Consider the following 17,843-nt stretch of genomic DNA (forward strand, 5'->3'; position numbering starts at 1 on the left):
TGTTTATTGTGGAATTTAATTCATTAAGTAACTAACACGAACTATAAATATGCAAATTTCCAGCTGATATGAAGCAAAAAGTTGATAAATAATGCTTCTGTATAACTATAAAAACAGAACAAGTGAGCCTTTAGGCTATTTTTTAATCATTTATTTTTATTCTGTAAAGACTATTTTCATTTGTATTTTAAAAATATATACACATGAATACACTTGAGAGAAACAAACAGCATATTTATGAAAAAAATCTTGATGGGGACCAGCTTGAAACTGTTTTGTGACTGTATTGCTTTAAAGATGGACGATCCCTATCGTTGTATTATTTCTACAACTGAAAAAAAAAAAACACTATACATTCACACTATACTTAAAATTAAATTTATATCTCTATGAAGATACAAGGCTTCAAAAATTAGTTTGCTTTGCACAAAGGGGTTTTGTCACTAAAAATTTACAACATTACAAGTGTAAAGGCATGTGCGGCAGGTTAGGATATAAACCAAATGTTGGGGCATTCTCTATAGATTTGGGAAATTCAATTGTTTGGCCAATATCCAGGTATGAATAAATGTGGATATAACATGCATTGAACATAATATGATATATGTTCACAGGTACTGTTTGCGTGTCTTCAGACAGAAGATTACACAATTTGAAATTAGTCTACCACAGTCTTCATTAGAAATTCTTTAAGACCCAGAGTTAGTGTAGCTCCTCTATTATTGAGCAACTCCCACAAAAGAGGTTAAGTGACAGTGGGCAAAGTAGTGGACAGAAGGCAGAGAGCCTGGACTGGGGCTTGCTCCTTCCTCTACTAGCTAGCTGAGTGAACCTTCATAGGTCAAACAGGATCAGGTTCTGTACCTATAAAATGATGGAGAAGAATCTGATCATCTTTAAGGCCACATAAAAAATTCTCTGCTCTTTAAAAAATCAAGTTCACTTTAAAGAGAATATAAATATATAAGAAAATTTCGCACTTGTTACATGAGATGTTTAGCTATATAGGAGACAGGTGTCAAACAAACAAATAAAAAAAAAACACATTAAGGCAAAGAGAAACTTTAACTCACCAGATTCCATCTGTTACATTTGAATTCATGCATAATTGATTGTCCATGACTGGTAAGTTCTTTTCTCACTAGCCCACCACAGTTTTCCAAACATTAGGTATTAAATCACTACTAAAGTAGACCACATTTCAGAAACAGCAAGGGCAGAAGAAGAATATTTTAAATGAAAAATTACATGCTGGTTAATAATAATACAGCTGACCTATGTTTAAGGGAGAGAAATTTTAATCATGTGCATATTAAATATTAATAACCTATTCTGTTATTGTTATAATAAGGTTAAGTAGGCTTCTCCCTGCTTAAGGAAAGAGAGAGAAGTAGGAATGCATAATGGTGCGAAAAGATACAGAGACGGGAGGCAGACATAAGGAAAATGTGTCAACAATAAACAAGAGGAAATGAGAAAGAAGGAAAAGATGAAGGTGGAAACTAATCTCTATGTGTCATTATGACTGCCAGAGTACTGGCAAAGAAGCAGCATCCTTTTATTTCAATTTTAATCATTTCTGAATTTTAATACCCAGCTCCTTTTGTAATTCTCCTGGCATTCCCCATATGCCTCCATCCCAGCCAAAACACCAGTGTAAATTAAATGGCAGGCAACCACACCACTGATGTAGCCTCCCAAAAGAACCTGCCAGGTGACCAAAAGCAAAAAAAAAAGGTATGTCTACCTTACATCTCTGAGGACGTCTAGCCAATTAACTGGCTGCATGTTCTCTACTTTCTTTAATTTTGAAGAGAAGGACAGCAGTTAGGTAATCTACAGATAGAGAATCATGAAGAAAAAAATAAGGCAAGCCAGTAGTAATACAATAATCAGTGACCATCAGGGCCTGGAAAAATGAGTTTGCTCTCACTGGCACTAAGGAGCATCACATGATTATTTAATTACAGCTCTAATTTTTGTCTCGTGGATGGCAACATATCAACAATTAATAGGGCAAATAGAGGAGACTGTTTTTAAAGAGACAGAATGTGCATGATAATGGAATAGGTCACACAGCAGTGTACCGCTTAAGAATACTTTCCTTTCTGTAACTAAATAGGACTGTCTTGCAAAATAGCCCCACACGTTTTTAAAAGAAAATAAATTTAAAGAGGAAGTGTGTTTTTTAGATAACTTTCTTAGAATGCCCAGAACTTTTCAGAATGTTTTAGATGCAGCTAATACAACCCCATTGGAACTCTAGTATCAATTTAAAGGAATAGAGTGAAATTTCCATTAATATAAATACCCTAAATCTTAAAACATTTAAAAGTGCAATACATAGAGTTACAATGAAAAATATATTTGTATGCAGCAACCATGGCTCATATTTTTGCAATGGGACCCTGGACAAAATCATTATTGTAGGAAAGATTAGGGAGAGGCCCGTCAGCCTCGGGCCACTGGTAAATAGTATTTTGGGCCCCAGAATATCAGCAAGTCCATTGTGGCCTAACTGTATACACCTAGGGGATGGCTCTGTGTTGACTCTAATACAATTTGTTACCACAACCAAACACCAAGGGACCACAGACCTGAACAGAGATACTTCTCCTAATCCTTGAGGTCAGACAATGAGGATGAAACAGACCCCAGTGCTACTGTCAAAAAAAATGACAGAGCACATAGTTAAAGAAGAAAAACATTCAATTATCCAGAAAGCCGGACATGTGCAGATTAAGTGTTCAGATAACCCCAGTAAAAACAGAAAATTACAGAGAAAGGTCCCTCCCCCATTAAATCATTATTGCAGCACAAGCTAAATTCTCTGTTTTATTATTAATTTAGCAAATATTTAATGAGTGCTCACTATGCAAGGCACAGGACACTGACTGTGAACTTTTTCCTATTTTATATAACAGAGACATACACCTTACAGAGAATTTCTTTTTTGTAGTTTAATGTCTTCTTGAAGTAAATATAAGCAGCACCTAAAAAATCACCAAGGTGGGAATACTAGTGCCATTTTAAGTGCTATCTTACATGGCTACAAGGTCTACGTTTCCAGATTAACCAAGGGAATTCACAGAGTTAACCAATTTGATACAATTGTCTAAGTAAGGCGAAGTTCCGCTTCAAACTCCTCTGGGTAGTCCCCCATTGTTCTGCCATGCCAAAAGCCAAAGCAAAAACCCAGGTTTGAAATCTGGAAAATAAAATAGTCTTAGAACTACTGCTGTGATCAACTGCTCACATGTATCTTAAGTATCAGGTTTTGGAGCATTTGAAGCAAACGTAACTTGGATCAAGGAACAGTGACTAAAATGATTCCACAAAATACAAGTATTAAGAGGGACTCAATCAACTCCATAAGCTTTTCATGGTGTGGGCTGGCCAAAGTCATCAGAAAACAAGAAAACACAGGCATCTCAAAATATAATGTGGGAAAGATAAAAACTGCTGAGGGACAGCAATTTCTGCTACTGGCAAAAGTGATCCAACCAATACCCATTACAAGAAAAGGGGGGGGGGGGAAGGGGAGAAAATTTTGTATCCCAGTGAAAAGTTCTAAAATTCAGTTGTTTTAGTAGAAACCATTTTGATGATTCTGGACCACAATGTGACTGCATACATTCTCAAAGGATATTTTCAAGAGTTTAGCAAGCAGCAGCTTGTAGGTAAGCATATATACATCATTCTTTCTTTTTTTTTACATGGCTGTTAATATAGAGTTAACATGTCTCAGAAAAGGCTGTAATTAACTGTCTACTGCTCTAATAACACTAATAAGCGTACAGTATTATTAAAATACAATGACTGCATACAAAGTAAGGCTGTCATTTTTTGACTTTTGAGATAATGTTCTAAATTGTTTTTGAGTCTTTTTCAACCGCCCAAAAGAGCCCACCTCTAAGATTTGTTTTATAAAGCACAGCGATTGCAATATTGTTATTTCCTCCCAGAGTCTGGAGAAATCTGTCTAACTAACGTTAAATAGGATACCTAGGCATCACTTCAGTGGGCAAAGACACAATGGGAAACACTGGGATTCTTTTACCAATTCCGTACATCCTCTTAAAATTTACAAGTATAATAAGCATTTTAGTTTAGCCCCCTCATTCACTGATAAAATACTTGAATGGGGACAGAAGGTTAGCTTTATCAAGAATCACATAGCCGCGTTGTTAATTCCCAATGATTTCCATTGTCTGGTTCACTGGAACAGGAAAACTCAATTGCATCCAACATCAAACAGCTAATTATGGATTTGCTATATTCAAGACTATCTCCATGTCAAAGGATATCCGTGTACACGGGGTTCTATTTTATTTATAATAATTATTACAATAAAATATTCATAACATAAAACCTCTTTTACCTTAAAGTCCTTAACATTATAAACGTTAAAAGGCCAAATTCTCATTTACATGCTCTTAACAGCATTACAGAAACCATTGAGGAAGACTTAGAAAGGAACATCTAGCAATCGAGTTTACTCTATGCCTGGCTTCCTGGAAAAAACTGCATCTCAAGAATTCCCTTTTCTTTAAATATCTCAAGGAAAGATCAGTCTAGCAACTTCCCGTGGGAGCTTCCTACCCTATTTTGCCACCCCCACCACCACCCCCCCAAAAAAAGCCCACTGAAAAATTTGTGTTGGTATCTGGTCTCAAATCATCTCTAGCTGAGAAAAAGCGACAATCCAACACAGAGACCTCCCCCGAGACACTCAACGCCTGTAGCCCTGCTTCTCCACATGGAATGGACCGAACGTTTCTGGCACTTACCCTCCAGGTATCAGAAGCTGCTCTCTGAATCTAGCCCTACAAGAGAGCTGTCAAAAAATAGGCTCTGGTGAGGTGACCAGTGAGGGAAGTTCTGTCTGGCAGTGCTAGCAAGGCAGAAGCATCCCCAAATGAGATGGTTACCAGTTGCCTGTGAAGCAGTTGGACCATTAACTGCAGTTCTGAGGGTGCGTCACAAATCAGGTCATAGCTCTGGGTAGAGTCCACCCACTTCACCCTGTACAACGCCCTCCACTTCCTGCACACCTGGGGGGGAGGGGTAGAGAAAGGGGGGGTGGCGATGCAGATCTACAGACATTCTTATAAAGGCACAACCAGGTGCAGCCTGGCATGCGCTTCTTCTACAAGCATTTCAGCTTCATTTGAGTACCTGCAGCCAGAGGTACTCAAAATGTGTGCAATCACAGGCAGGTTCTAGGACAAGTGGCGAGCATCATAAAAGATTGCACAGTTCAACGTTTTATCCAGCAAAGATCTTCCCTCCACTGGAAACTGAACCACGTCTTAATTTTCGATTACAAGACACTTCACAACCCAAAGTCAAATAACGGGACTGAAATTTCAGGAGAATCTAGGGACATAAGTGCCAGGGTAGCAGCTAACTCATTTCCATCTCGCATAACCTAACTAGATCACTGCCTCAGCTGAACTACATGTTTGAAAGTCCATTGAAAGAGATGATTAGAATTGCTATTACGAACCAAGCCTCAGACAGCAACATCAGTGGAAGTGATAAAGAATAACTTGAAAGAATTAAAAAATAGGCCAATATGCTGGAGAAATGCTATGCTACTAAATCTCACCCTGAATATATAGACACGCAATCTTTATCTATTTACTCTGAAATGAAATATCTGATCTTAAAAAGACTTTAAAAGAAATAAACAGCAAAAGGTACCACGGGCATAAGTTCAAAAGTATTAAATAATGTGTGTTAATGTGCTGATCACATTCTATGAAAACAAGTTTAAATAGACTTACCATTGAGAATAGCACTTAGGAACGATATATAAATTACCATAGTAGACACTCTTTCTTTGGTATATAGAAGCAGAAGAACCTTGTGTAACAAATTTGATTTATATGCTGTATTAAGACCACATTCTGCTCTGATGTCAATGAGATATGTGATGAGAGATTGACAATGTGTAGACGATGAGTATAAGAGGGACTTAATAGAATATAAGTGAAAATAAGCATTTTCTCAAGTTAACCATAAGTTTTAGAATTCAACTTTAGCAGTGTTTTGATGTTTCCAGGAGTTTGAAAGAGAAGGGATTTTAATTGTAAAAGAAAACAACAAATTCATTTACTATTACAAGGAAGTTGAAATCACCCATATCTTAAGATTGACAGAATAACAAGAAAGGAGGCAAGAATATTCTCAGAGAGAAGCCAACAGTATCGAGCAATCAATGAGCCCTACTTTGTACTTATATTTGAAGATTTCCAGTAAAAACTGAGACATTCCATCTAAGACTTGGGAGGGAAGACACTTTATCAAAGTTATTATCTAAGTAATCAAAGCGTTTAAGTAACCTATTTGGAACTTGGTAGAAAGTCAATTTAGAAAACACACACTTGAATGTGTTTGAACGTATTTGTCCTGAGGTTGCTCTAACAGATGACTATTTTAAGTGGCATGCAGATTCTTTGGGGGTTCTGATGTTATAGCTGAGGTATGTAAAGTAACATTTCTTCCAGCTGGTTCTCACACGACAGAGATGAAAATACTTTTCTGTAAGGTTATACCATTGGGAAATGATAAGAAAACCTGCTTTCGACCCCTACCCCCAACCGGGAAGAGTCTGAGGCCCTGGATTAGAGCACAGGTAGATATTAAAATGGAGACAGAGCCGTTATTTAGTGGTGACAGGAATATAAATACGTGCACTAACCTATAAACTGGTACTTACTTCAGGAAGGTAAGTAATATTTTTCCTCTGATTGCTGAGCTGTCAGTTTAATGCAGCGTAAATAAACAGTAGGTGCCTGCTAGCTCGAAGTAGGAAGTGTTCATTCCACACGAGGAACAGATTACTGAAGCCTGATGCTCATCATACTGAAACATAACTTTCATTTTACCAGAAAATACACCCTACCATGGAGGATTTTTCGTGCCTGATCTATTAATTAACTTAACTCTGTTCTGTCAAAATGTAAACCAATTTGTTAAAATCATCCCAGACTTTTGGAGTTTGGAAACCAAATCAATTTGAAAAGCAAGGGTAATGACTGCTCTGTAATCTGACCACAAATACTAAAGCCAAATACTTAATAGAATAAGCAGTAACTGTACAAAACCAAAAAAGAGAGAGAAAAGAACAAAATTAAATATAGAATTTAATCATCTGAATTACAGAATTTACTCAAAATCCTCCTCCTTGGCTCATTAAAAGCAACTGGCACCTTTACTTTTGTCGTCACCTTGTGCTATTTAGGTCCATCCAATATGTATGCTTCTTCTGCCCCCTGAAATATCTAAAGGTAAGCCATTCATGCAAATCAGACCGTACTCTTTAATTCTAACAGAAACATTACTGAGCTCGACTGAGAGGAGTGGCAAGCTTGAGGATCCGATGACAATGCGCTTCCTAACAGCATTCATGTAAAATGTGGTTTTCTTCCCATTTTCTATATGCCACAACGCTATGACAGTAGATAGCAACTAATTTTCTCCTTACATACAAGTACTGAGCAAAATATTTCATGGCATCATTTAAAATGGGAACACATCTGATCTAAAAACTATACAAGGCAATTTGGGGAGGCTGTTCTTTAAAACATGAAGAAATTCTGATAATTCATCAATGGACTGTAAAGAGAAAAGAAGGGTTTAAAAATATGTTTGCATTGGACTACAACATGTCTAGATATGGTCTGAAGATTGATTCAGTGACATGTATTTATTTTACATACTTCGCCAATCCCAAGTACTAGTAAGAGTCATCCAAGACAACACATCTTGAAAGAAATGATGTGTTTGTGTACAGGGCATATCTATGTATGGCCCTTTTGGAAATTTACAGAGCAGATGACAAGCCACTAGAGTGCTTTATAGAGTCCCTACTGTATATCCATGTTGTCTTTAGCTTAATAGAGTTTGTAACCAGAAGATTTTTACAATAATGAGGAACAGGTGCCTGTCACCTGACCTTTTAGGCCTAATTTACAATCCACAACCTGTCACCTGAAAAAAATAATTCAAAACCTCCTCCAGATAGTTCCGTCTTTGCCAACTTAATGTAGTCTTTCTTAACCATCACTCAGCATACCATATCTTATTAATTCGCAGGTTCACATAGCTGGCAACAGACTTCTTTGCAGAAATAAGGCAATATTCATTTTGTGGTTGTTCTTGTTTAAGATGCTGAGAAACAAAAGACCCACTTTTGTAGATTATCAACCAAAGAATATATTAATTTATTACAACAACTAAACAAAAGGCATTCCTTTTGAATACTTTTACATACAAAGAACTATTATTTATTACATATTTCAGCTTGTGGGAAAATGAGGAATGCATTGATTCTGGAAATAACTATTCAGACTTTGGGAAGTTCTTTATGTTTTCTTTATCTTCCCCCTCCCTTCCATCCCTCCTACCCCCCACACATTTTAAGGCACTAGTACTTTAGGAGGGAAATCCCTATTTGTTCTTTATTAGACATCATTTGTATTCATTATTCAGAAAGGAATACAAAATTGAGCAGTGATTTTTATTTCTCTTGTACGATCTTGTTACATGTAGCCATGCTCAAATTTAACAGTGCTTTGTATTTTATAGCTACTGTTTACATATTATGTATTGCATATGACTGAACAACTCTACATTTAAAATATTGTTTCCATTAGAAAAAAACATGAAGTAATAAGTGTCAAATGGAGATGAAGAATAAACATGCCTGGTATATTTATAAAATGCATAGTCATTTAAAATATGCAGAAATGCGATACATATTTTGCTACTGTTACATAGTATGCACATTGTTTAAAGTCTATTTAATAATGTGCCTAACCAAGTTAATTAAAGTATTTATGTCTGGTGATTGTGTTAAACACTTGGAGAGGTAGTGAAAGATGCAGCCAGTTACTTCTGCAAACTAAAGTTGAAATTATGCACTTATTATAACCTTTTCTAACAATGTGAGAAAAACAGAGTAAATATATTAAATTTGTTTCACAACAGATGCTTAGGTTGTTAATATTTAAGATGCCTATTCATGCTATTCCTGTCTGCACATTTGTCAAAAATGTAAGCTTGAATGCTAATGTTTGCCAGCAGACTGGAGCAGCCAGTATATGAATGTACTACTGTTCTACTAAAATAATATGCAATAGAAATAAAGAACTGCTACTAAATCATAGCACCAGTACCACATAGCAGATTAAAGGTTTGTAGAGCAAACACCTCAACCTTGGTTTTCTCCAGTCTTAGTAGGGAGGGAGGGGGGGGGGTGTTGCAGCTACATTTGACTATAGAATAAATCTTCCATTCCTGATATCGCAGAAAAATCCACTTTAGACAGGGTGTAAATTTCAATAAAGTTTCGGCGGGATGAGTGACTGGGTCATCAGCACAAACCCTGTAGGTTTCAGGAACTGCTCCGAACAGAACCTGGCACCAAGCAGTGTAGTTTTACTCATTCTTACCCCCTACTCTGTCCTCTAGGGAAAGTCAGGTGGCCTGGCCTCCAAGGATGCACGCATGGAACCCCAGGTTCGGTCCTGAAAACCGGACGTCTTTCTGTTTTCCCTCTTTTACAACCACGTGAAGTCCAAGCGTTACACCGTTCGCCTGGAAATGCGGAATGCCGCTGAGAAAGTTCACGGAGTTAGGGCCCAGAGGTCAAAGTTGCCAGCGAGGGCACTTTGGGAAGGGGCCCTGTGGTTGACACTTGGAAGTGGAATTTGCAATGCCCTAGCGGAGGTCCGTGCCAAAACCTCCAGCAAGAGCCCTCCTCCCTCTCGGTATTCTGGAGTCACCCAAGAGTCCTGCTCTGTGCGTTTCCCCGCTACGCGCGTGTCACTCCTGGACCTGCCACCTGCCTGCATCGTCCCTCTCACGGTGGCTGCCCAAACCCACGTTCCGCCGCCCGGGGAGCCTCGGCAGCGGGGCGCACCGAGAGAGCCGCCACGCTCGGGTCGGGACCGCAGGAGGGAGACCCCGTGGTGGCTGCTCAGTGATGTCTCCGTCCCTGCAGGGAGGGCAGCACCTCTCCCTTCCTCCAGCCCGTCTCCAAGCCCACGTTCACTCCAGGAGTCTCTTCAGGACCGGCCTCACTACAGCCAGCGAGGGCTGCCAACGCCGAGTGCCGCGGCTTTCAAACTCCCGGCTCCAACTTGAGCGCCCCGGCGCCCGGGTGGTTCCCGGGAAGGAGAAGTTGCCACAAACTTCCCAGGTCCCTGTCCGCCGCCGCCGCTCCCGGCCAGCCGCGCGGGCGGGGGGCGGAGGAAGGCGGAGAGGGACCGGGGAAGGATGCTGAGCTGACGGGCGAGCCGGCGGGGAGCGTTCCCACTCCCCAGCGTCCTCCTCGGGGCACCTTTCTGCCAGCCGGGCTCGGAGGGGCACCGGGAGGCTCTCCCTGTCTCCGCAGGCTTCCTTCGGTCTTTTCTACTCCCCTTTCCTCTTCCAAAAGGGGTCGCGCTGATGACCCGAAGGAGTTTGTTCAGCCAGGGTCTGTCGGGCAGGTGTGCCCACACCCTGGGAGAGGACGACGGGCATCCCCGAGTCCCCCATCCCGCGTGCTCTCCCCCACTCTACCGGCCCACGCCTGGATCCGGCAGCGCGGGCGAGAAGGGGCTCGACAGACCCCTGCCGCCAGCGCCCACGAGAGGGGAGCCGAGCCGCCCCAACCAGGGGCGCCATGAGTGGGTGCTACAAAGAAGTTTGGATCGATCCCGGAAAAAAAAAAAAGAGACAGAGATGAAAGAGCAAGAGTCGGGAGGAGAAGAGAGGCAAAGGAGCAGAACTCACTCAGGCATGGGCGCTGGGGGCGGCGGTGGCTGTCGAGTGCGGGCCGGAGACCGGGAACGGCTCCCCGGGCAGGCGCACCGGCGTCGGACTTCCGAGGCGGCGGCTTCTGCCTCTGGTGCCGCCGCCGCCGGAGCTGCGGCTGCCGCGGAAGTTAATTGCAACTTGACTTCAAGTTGTCTTCTTTCCCCATCCGAAGTGGGCGTTTAAAGGGGAGAGCGAGGCGAGGAGCGAGCTAGCGAGCGCGCGGGGCCGAGGGAAGGAAGGGAAGGGGGGAGGGAGGAGATGTTAACGGGGGGGGGGGGGGAGGGGGCGGGGGCGGGGGCGGGAGGGGGAAGGGGCCGGCGGGAGCTGCTCTGGGCTCGGCGGTCGCCGCGCCCGCAGTCTGGAGGCGCCCAGGAGCGGCCGGGCGCCCCCCGCGGGAGCCCGCAGCCACCCGCCGCGCGCATCCAGCCGCGCTCCTCCGCCCCGCACGCTGCGCCCCGGGGCTCCGCGGACCCTGCGTCGCCGCTGATTCGGAGCTGGTGCAGCGCGGGCTGGCCGGCGGGGCGGCGAGGCGAGGGCCCGGCCCGCCTCCCCTGCGCCCGCCCCGGCTTCTCCCCCTGGCGGCGGAGCCTCGGCGGCCGCCGGCCACACCGGGCGCGCTGGAGCCCGAGCCGAGCCGAGCCCGAGCCGCTGCCGCCGCGCGCGGCTCCCAGGCTCCCTCCCTGCGCGCCGGCCGGGGTGTCGGGGGGCGGCGGGCCGGAGGGGCGAGGGCGGGCGAGGGGCGCGCACGGGGATTGGCACCGAAGATCGGACCCTCAGCCGCGAGGGGTAAGTGTGGGCGCCTTGGGGGGGCGCGGCGCGGTTCTCGACGCCCGCCAACCCTCCCCTCTCACCTCTCCCGGGCCCCCACCTCGCGCACCCCCTCCTCTTGCCGCCTGCGGCTTCCTCTTGTTGTTCGTTGTTTGGCTGGGCTTTTTTTTTTTTTTTTTTTTTTTGAGGGGGAACAGGGGGGTGATTGCAGAGTGTGCCAGCGGAGGAGGAAGTCAGGTGAGAGGCCCCGACGCTCGCCGCCGCCCCCCCCCCCCAGCCTGCGTGGGATGTATCACTCCCCACTAGGGGCATGTGGGCCAATTTTTTTCTCTTCGATGTTCAGTGAAGACGATCTTTTCCTAGAGGGCCTCCTTCCTTCACATCCTGTTCTGTCCATCTCCCTTCACCCCACCCTCGCCCCTCTTAGGAGCCCATACAGGAGCGCTGCACCCCAACTGAGGAGCACGTGGCGGAAGGAAGAGGAGTGGACCCCTGGCCATTTGTTTACTATTTATCCTCCCATCGGCAGCTGTACTTTTCTACTCGCTGGAAGCAAGACGCCTAAGCTGAGGTCCAATTTCTCCAAAAGCTGGAAGCAAAGAGGGCCAGTGATGAGGGGGCGAGGGGATGTACCCCAAAGGGGCCTGAAACTCGAAAAACCTCTGCAAGAACAGGGGTGACTGGAGGTTCAGGACCCCAGCTAAGGTGAAACGGAAATTCAACTTTGCCCCTCTCCTCTTGCCATCCGTCCCCACCCCCACCCCCAACTCTAAGGAAGCTAACAGGTCTTTTGTTTTTGTGTTGTGTCGCCTTTGGAAAATTTGCATTGAGTATGACAACAGAAAATTACTACTGTTTACTCAAAGTGTAAGGGGACTGCAGAAAGGGAAAAAAAACCAACAACAATATAGTCTTTACTTTTTCTCCTCGTGTGTGTGTGTGTGTGTGTGTGTGTGTGTGTGTGTGTGTGTGTGTGTAGTTGTTAGGTTCAGGGCTTGAACTGCAAAACCTCCGTTTGTAACAATAAGAATTGCAGAGCCGCCTCGGTGTATTTTTAGAAGCTGCACTTTCTTGAGTTCCTTTCACACAAGGCTTGCTCTCTCATTAAGCCCCCATAAATAATTGTATTTACAAAGAAGGGAACTATGGTAGCAGGAGGGCGATTGCTAAGATCTCCATCTCGCTAGCCTGGAACACACTTTACAGTGAAGTTCCTGGAAAGTGACTGTGGGCTGAGAATTCAGCTTTTTCCTAAAAGCTCTGTTAGGTCCTCCCTGTCAAATGTCTATGAATAAAGCACACTGGGAAAATCCTGACATCCGTGCAGTCTTATTTTATCTTACACAGTGGCGGATTCTACTTTCAAGCCCTGGTAACAAATACGTCAACTGTGCTGTATTTTGGTGTGGGTTTTCTAAATAAAGGAGAGTCGCCCATGTATTCATGCTGCTTTCTCATCTGCCAGTTCTTTTCTATCAATGGGTATTGAATTCACTGGAATGTATCCGTCTTTTTTCCAGCTGATTGTCATTTTAGGTGGAGGCAACAATTCCAAAGACATAAGAATATGAAAAGTTTATTTTAGAGAAATAGCCCTCTTTTTTTTTTAAGACACAGGTGCCCACTGCAGTTCCTGGTTCTGTAAAGCATGGCAAAAAAAAAAAAATGTGTAAAATGATTGTGATGCGAAAAAACAAAATAAAACACAAGTTTTCTTTCCTGGATCACTTTCTTCCCCTGCAGGGCCCAGGAGACACCAAATCCTGCCTTAGTTTCCGAAAATGCTGAATTGCCTAACCAGTACCAATATTTCCATCTGGGAATGACATCAGGTTTGGAATGGAAAGAATAAATAAATCCTCAGTCTTTAATTACTGCTTATTAGCAATTTCTTGTAGCAGGCAGCTGATTCTCCAATTTTAAAAGCCTGAAATGAACCTTAACAGAAACTGAAATACAAAAAAATAAAAGGGTTTTTTTTTCTCCCTTGCACACACTTACATATTATATTGGTCTATCCCCCCAAGTTATCCATTAAGCCCTCAGAATTCAAGGTGCTCCCCTGAATTAAACCAAGGGAATATTTTGTCCCAACCTTTTGCATTTGCTTCCCTCCAAATGGCTTTGTACAGAGAGATCATAGACTCTATTAAAATATAGAAGTGTGTAATGATGGGTAAAGGGTATTAAGTAACATTATCTTGATAATCTTGAATAAACCTTGCCCCCTGGCACATAGTAGGAATACATTAAATGCTTACTGAATTAAGATGTTAATGAAATATTCTAATTGGCCACAAATTCAATAGTACTGAGCTAAGGCTTTTTTTTTTTCTTTTTTCAGAAAAAGAAGGCATTTTTTCCTGAAAGTTATTAAGGTAATACATTTGTATTCCTAGACTTTTTTTTATAAGTCCAAATCTAACAAATAGTTGAAAGACAAATCTGAAACCGATCAAATAATAACTAGTATCAAAAGCTGATTATATTCCTCAGAGAATAGACAATAAAATATTGCCTACTAAATAGTATGAGAAAGATGCAAAGGAGAGATAAAACAGTATTGGCCTTCAAAGAACTTATTTGCTGGGAAAATGACATTAAAATTTGAAAAGACAACTCGATAAATCAATAAATGGTTTGAATCAAAGGAATGCTAGAGAAAATAGATTTTTTTTTCTTTTTTAGACCAGAGGACATAGACATCCTGAAACTCTGGATTGGAGGGTATTTTTTAAATTAATTTGTCCAGGCAAAACTTTAGGGGCCATCAATGCAAACATCTTAGGTGAAAAGGAGCTCACCACTTACTTCCATAAAGGCAGAGGTTTTAGGTAGAGAATATTTAACACACTGTAGAGTTCAACGTATATTGTGTGAATTAAAGCATAAAATCCTAAGCAATTTATTTCATTTTTGCACACTTCAATATTACATTTTCTTAAATTGCACAGAATTCGTCTTCCTAAAACATACAACCATTAGTCTTTTTCTGTCATTTGCAGGAAAACAGAGCAAATCTATTTTATTAATTAGGATAGGCTATATTATGCCAGAGTAACAAACAATTCCAAGTTCTAGTGGCCTATAGCAGCCAAAGTTGTTTTCTTGGTCATACTATTAGTCCATTGCACATCAGCTGAACTGTTCCGCGTCTCCTTATTCAGGGACCCAGGCTGATGGGACAATTGCCCTCTTGAATGTTTCATGTGGCTATGACAATAAAGATCACTCTGAAGAGGCTCATGTTGACATTTAAATGCTATGGCCAGAAGTGACCTGTGTGTGTTATTTGGACTCATAACTATTGACAAGGACTAGTTGCATTGGCTCCATGGAATCATTACAATAAGGCCAGATAGTGTAGCGTCCCTTGTGCCCAGAGAGAGCTATGGTGCACATCTCTAAGGACTACCATGCTGACCCTTTTCCACAGGATAGCCTGCAGCTACATGATCATTTTCTGCCACTTTGTGGCCCAAATGTGCCATTCTTCCAGGTGAACATTGCCAGAGAGACCACTAGCCTTATAGGGAGATATGTTGTGATGTCTTTTCACCATCTATTCTCTCTTTGCAGCACCACCCTAATCACTCCCACAGTGATGCTATTAACAATTTTAAGTCACTATATATTTACTAATACTATATATATATTTTTTTATTTTCTCTAGACTTACTTTCTGGAAAGGATACAATGAACAGGAGCTTTTAAGAACTGTTATCTGAAGATGTCATTATCATTATCAAAATTTGAGATTTAATCTTGAGTAGTTACTTTTCTTTTCTTTTTTTAAATATATTTTATTGATTTTTTACAGAGAGGAAGGGAGAGAGATAGAGAGCCAGAAACATCAATGAGAGAGAAACATCAACCAGCTGCCCCCTGCACACTTCCCACTGGGGATGTGCCCGCAACCCAGGCACACGCCCTTGACCGGAATCGAACCTGGGACCCTTCAGTCCGCAAGCCGACGCTCCATCCACTGAGCCAAACCGGTCTCGGCTTGAGTAGTTAGTTTTCTTATTGTAAACCTGAAAACCTTACAACAAAAAGTTTCTCCTGGAAGTATTCATTCATTCATTCATTTATCCATCTTTTTGTTCATTCAATAAATATTCCTGTGTATCTACTAGATGTAGGCACTCTCGTAAGGGTGATATGGAGATGATTAAGAGTTCTCTTCTAGAAACACATTTTCCAATTGGACAGACAGAAAAAGTCATTGCAATGCTAATAGAGGCACAAAGTGCTATGAGAACACTTAGGAAGAAGCAAATAACCCTCTGGCAGGATTCCGAAAAGTTCCATAGAGGATTGAACTAAGTCTTGGGAATAAGTGAGACTCCTCTAGGCAGAAATAGAAGATGGAAGAAGGATATGCCAAGCAGAGAGACCAGCACAAGAAAAGGCACTAAGGAGGACAAAGCTTGTTTAGGAATTCAGGGTGGCTAGAACATGGAGTCTTTGTGAAGGATGAAACCAAGCAGTTCCAAATTATGAAGGGCCTTGCAGACATGCTCTTGAGTTTAGTCATGATCCGATCCATGAAGGACTGCAAACGATTATGTATACCTTGGGCCAAGCATGGATCTAAGGGAGCAAAGCAGACCAAGTTGCGACCATGAGCAGTGGTGGGAGCTGTGGCAACCTGGAGAATATATTCTCTGCCAAAATGGGGTAGTCAATGCCAATGATGTGGAATGTCCATTCTTCAACTTCTACAGAGATGCTAGAAATTCAGCTTATATGGAAAATTGAAATATTAAATGTTGAGAACTTACTCATATTTCAAAGTACAGATTGGGGAAGGAGGCATGTCTAATGGTCAAATAGAGGTTAAGCACTACCGGTCAATATGTCCTACTGGAGATATTAGGTGTCTCACGATGAGATAGAGAGTCATTAAAGATTGTAAGGATGAGAGCAATACCATCAAATCTCTCCAGAAAGAAGATAACTCTGGTGGCAAAGTAGACAGGAAAAGTCAATCCTGCCCAGCCAGCATGGTTCAGGGGTTGAGCATCAACCTATGAACAAGGAGGTCCTGGTTCAATTCCTGGTCAGGGCACATGTCCTGGTGGTGGGCCCAACCCCTAGGGTGGGATGTGCAGGAGGCAGCCAATCGATGATTTTCTCATCATTGATGTTTCTGTCTCTCCCTTTCCCTTCCTCTCTGAAATCAATAAAAATATATTTTTTAAAAAGCCAATCCTGGGAGGCTATAGTTGATACTCTACTCATTTGAAGGATAAGGCAACACCCTTTATAATACTGCCCTTTTTATAGTACACAACTCTCCATATAGTATATAGGGGGTGTCAAATATTTGTAGAGCTAATGAATGAAAGAAAAGGACACATTTTTGAGTGTTCCTTATGCCATACGCTTCCTTTGCTAGATTGTTTATTTTTCAAGAGCACAATGATCTTAATATTGATCAATGTACTTTTCTGTGTCTATGATAAAGATTATTGGTTCTAAGAAATGCATAAGTCATTCAGTACAGGACACAAAGATCTGCACAGCATCAGAAAACCTATTGTCTAGGTCCCTAGACTCTAGGACTAAGCTTACTGGGCCTGCCATGAGGAATGCTGGCTAACCAGATGGTCCTTGTACCAGGCCCTAAAACCCTGAACTCTCAGGCTCTGTACCACTACACTAGACCCATTTGTTTGTTTGTTTTGTTCTTTAATATATTTTTAATTGATTTCAGAGAGGAAGGGAGAGGGAGAGAGAGAGAGAAACGTCAATGATGAGAGTGAATCTTTGATCAGCTGCCCCCTGCAAGCCCCCTCCTAGGGATCAAGCCTGTAACCTGGGCATGTGCCCTTGACCAGAATTGAACCTGGGACCCTTCAGTCCACAGGCTGACACTCTATCCACTGAGCCAAACCGGCTAGGGCTATACTAAACCCATTTGTATAGTTCATGTATGTTTCTAGTGAAGGCTAACCTCTTTATTGCTACCAATCAGAATATATTATAGCACAGTCTGTCCCATAGCCATGGGCCTAAGACTGTCTTTACAAGGTTTAATTTTTCAATTTCTCACAAAACTGAGTTCAGGAGACAATTCTTCTCAGCTCCTCTCTTGTTTTGAAACCATATTTGCCAGCCACTCCACAGCCTGTGACCTGTAAGAACACCCCACATTCTACCATCAGCTCCCATAAAATAGTCAAAATACTAGGTGTTCTTTCATAAGGTTTGCTGCTGATTGGTTTCTTGTAGGTTATGCTCCCATGGACACATCCATATTC

General features: G+C 42.3%; 1 protein-coding gene and 1 long non-coding RNA gene across 2 annotated transcripts in view; one reads left to right on the forward strand and one right to left on the reverse strand.

Annotated features, from left to right (window-relative positions):
- The window catches only part of SATB1 (SATB homeobox 1), a 101,729-nt gene extending 90,709 nt beyond the window's left edge, over positions 1–11,020 (reverse strand). Inside the window, exon 1 of the mRNA XM_059664057.1 lies at positions 10,786–11,020. The gene's annotated coding sequence lies outside the window, so the exon portion shown is untranslated. The remainder of the gene's footprint in view (positions 1–10,785) is intronic.
- Positions 11,021–11,116: 96 nt separating this feature from the next.
- Positions 11,117–13,021, forward strand: LOC132215153 (uncharacterized). The gene is made up of 2 exons (XR_009448460.1): positions 11,117–11,595; positions 12,005–13,021. It is a non-coding gene; the product is annotated as an uncharacterized LOC132215153 (long non-coding RNA).
- Positions 13,022–17,843: the final 4,822 nt, after the last annotated feature.

Source organism: Myotis daubentonii, chromosome 14, assembly GCF_963259705.1.
Source record: "Myotis daubentonii chromosome 14, mMyoDau2.1, whole genome shotgun sequence".
In the NCBI taxonomy this organism is placed as follows: Eukaryota; Metazoa; Chordata; class Mammalia; order Chiroptera; family Vespertilionidae; genus Myotis; species Myotis daubentonii.